Source organism: Oncorhynchus masou, chromosome 1 (genome assembly GCF_036934945.1).
Source record: "Oncorhynchus masou masou isolate Uvic2021 chromosome 1, UVic_Omas_1.1, whole genome shotgun sequence".
NCBI lineage: Eukaryota > Metazoa > Chordata > Actinopteri > Salmoniformes > Salmonidae > Oncorhynchus > Oncorhynchus masou.
The window spans coordinates 10,123,802-10,127,425 of record NC_088212.1 but is presented as its reverse complement, the minus strand read 5'-3'; positions in this window follow the sequence as shown (position 1 = coordinate 10,127,425).

Here is a 3,624-nt window from a genome sequence, read left to right as displayed (position 1 = left end):
TTCCACCGAGACAGCTTCTACCCCCAAGCCGAGACGGCTAAATAGCCATCAAATAATTAAATGGTTACCTGGACTATCTGCATTAGCCCTATCTTGCACGGACTCTATGCACACTCACAAGACTATACAGTGCATTCGGAAAGACCACTTAACTTTTTCCACATTTTGTTACGTTACTGCTTTATTCTAAAATTTGTTCAATTACATTTTGTTCGCATCAATCTAAACACAATGCGCAGACCAGCTGGCTGGAGTGTTTACGGACATATTCAATCTCTCCCTATCTCAGGTTGCTGTCCCTACTTGCTTCAAGATGTCCACCATTGTTCCTGTACCCAAGAAAGCAAAGGTAACTGAACTAAATGACTATCGGCCCGTAGCACTCACTTCTGTCATCATGAAGTGCTTTGAGAGGCTAGATAAGGATCATATCACCTCTACCTTACCTGACACCCAAGACACACTTCAATTTTTTAATCTTACCTCATTTGCACACACTGTATATAGACTTTTCTATAGTGTTATTGATTGTACGTTTGTTTATTCCATGTGGTGTTGTTTGTGTTGCACTGCTTTGCTTTATCTTGGCCAGGTCGCAGTTGTAAAATGTGATCTTGTTCTCAACTTGCCTACCTGGTTAAATAAAGGGGAAAAAAAAAAAATATTTAAAAATAGCTTACCACCCCAATAGATTCACAGACGTTGCATTCACCAACGCACTGCCGCCCCCAGGTGGTGAAGGTAGGAAACAACACCTCCACTTCGCTGATCCTCAACACAGGGGCCCCACAAGGATGCGTGCTCAGCCACCTTCTGTACTCCCTGTTCACCCATGACTGAGTGGCTCCGCACACCTCCAACTCAATCATCAAGTTTGCAGACGACACAACAGTAGTATGCCTGATTACCAACAATGACGAGACAGCCTACAGTGAGGAGGTGAGGGCCCTAGGAGTGTGGTGGCAGGAAAATAACCTCTCACTCAATGTCGACAAAACAAAGGAGCTGATCGTGGACTTTAGGAAACAGCAGAGGGAACATGCCCTTATCCACATCGACGGGACCGCAGTGGAGCAGGTGGAAAGCTTCAAGTTCCTTGGCATACACATCACTGATCATCTGTAATGGTCCACCAACACAGACAGTGTGGTTGAGAAGGTGCCTTCTGGCTGTGGTAGCTACTAACAATGGTGGACAATTGTGGCTGTGGTAGATACTAACAATGGTGGACATCTTGAAGAGGCGCAATAGCGCCTCCTCAACCTCAGGGGGTTGAATAAATTTGGCTTGGCACCTAAAACCCTCACAAACTTTTACAAATGCACAATTGAGAGCTTCCTGTCAGGCTGTATCACCACCTGGTTTGGAAACTGCACCGCCCACAACCACAGGGCTCTCGAGGGTGGTGCGGTCTGCTCAACGCATCACCGGGGGCATATTACCTGCCCTCCAGGACACCTACAGCACCCAATGTCACAGGAAAGCCAAAAAGATCATCAAGGACAACAAACACCGAAGCCACTGCCTGTTCACCTCGCTATCATCCAGAAGGTGAGGTCAGTAAAGGTGCATCAAAGCTGGGACCAAGACTGACCAACAGCTTCTATCTCAAGGCCATCAGACTGTTAAATAGCAATCACGAGGCGGCTTCCACCCTGTTAGGTAACAATGCACCTTAGTCTGCTGCCCGTATACATAGACTTGAAATCACTGGCCACTTTAATAATGGAACACTAGTCACTTTAATAATGTTTACATATTTTTGCTTTACTCATCTCATATGTATATGCTATATTCTATTCTACTGTATTTAGTCTATGCCACTCCGATATTGCTCATCCGAGTCAGTATATCAATGTATGTTATTGATCTGTCAGTTTCCCTATCTAATTCCCTACTTTTCACACTGACACTGTATTAACAGCTCTACAGACTACACTGTCATGGTGCACAGTCAGTATACAACACAATATTGATGATGATGATGATGATGATGATGATGAATGGATACATATATGTTTGAATGCCCAGACATGTTCACATAATCTCCGACATAAAATACTGCAGTTTAAAACCTCTACAGGATCGATGTGTCCCCCCCCCCGCGGGACGGTTGAGCTAACGTGCACTAATGTGATTAGCATGACGTTGTAAGTAACAAGAACATTTCCCAGGACATAGACATATCTGATATGGGCAAAAAGATGAAATTCTTGTTACAGTTTTTTACAATCGCTAGGACCTATTTCTCAATACTTAGGTCACTTTTTCAAAACTCTTCACACAGTTCTCCTAACCAACTTTCAGCTTTGCACAGCAGTTCATTTCACATTCAAAATGCCCTAAAACACTTCATATGTGTCTCAAATCAACTCATTATTCCCATAACACTAGCAAAGGTTGTCACTCAACAAGCACACGTTGTCACTCATAAAACAATGACCTAAACATCACTAACAACAGCTGGACACAATGTTCTTTACAAAACAAGAATAACACCTCTCTACTGTATATAATTCACTGCAGTATATGTTACAGGAATGTATCAGACATGATTCAAAATGCTTCAATATGTTTTGTTATTTTTTGTCATTGAGTGATTCCAAAATAGAATAATTTGTACATACACCATCTACCGATACAGATACAGTAGCAATACTAGTCAACCCTGTCTTATGCATTTGGCCACAGGTTCTCATCCATGTCACATCTTATGTCATCTTGGTCAATACACCTAGGAAAGAATGTTTTGGAGTGCCTGGTCCATCCCTGGCAATCTTCTGCAGATATGTCCAGGCATCATTCATTGCATTTGATCATATGGATCAAACTTGATCATATGGATCAAACCCATTGATCATATGGATGGTGGTCATAAACCTTCGACCTCCATGAGGAAAATAATTCCTCTATGGGTTTGAAGAATGGAGAGTAAGGAAGGAGGAAAAGTGACACCATCCTGGGATGGGCTGGAAACAACTCTGTGACATCACGGGAGTGGTGAAATGTCACATTGTCCCATACAATTATTTGCCTCATTGCAACCCTTTCCTCACCTGGCACGACCCTTCCATAGAGGCATCCAGGAATTAAATGAGAAGCCCGGTGTTGTATGGCCCATTTAGCTGTTTGTGTAACAGCAATCAATCAGAGGATATTGCTGCACACATTGTGATGTTGGCACCCCTCTGGCCCGGGACACCCATTGTGACTCTTTTCCCAATCACATTCCTTCCTCACCGCCATGTTTTGGCCAAGTTGAAAACCGCCTCATCCACAAAGATGAATATGTGGGGTGTTTGCCTGGCGTCTATCTCCATGACTCTCTCTATTTAGGCTGTTACGGTAGTTCACATTATACCTTAAAACATGCCATTGTGTGCCCTGCCCTGTTTGGTTTTGTTCAGAACCAGTTCTGTATTTTATAGTCATCTTACCTGGACTTATTGGTTCCTGAGTTGCTTGACTCGTTCAGAGTTCCTCTCAAAGGGGACAGTGTACAACTGCTTCATCCTGACTTGATGTTGTTTCAGGGCTCTAGAAATATTTGTTATGCTTACATTGTCTGCCAACACTTGCCCCGAATCTCTGTGAGTTTTATGCCAATGTTTCTGATAACCATAT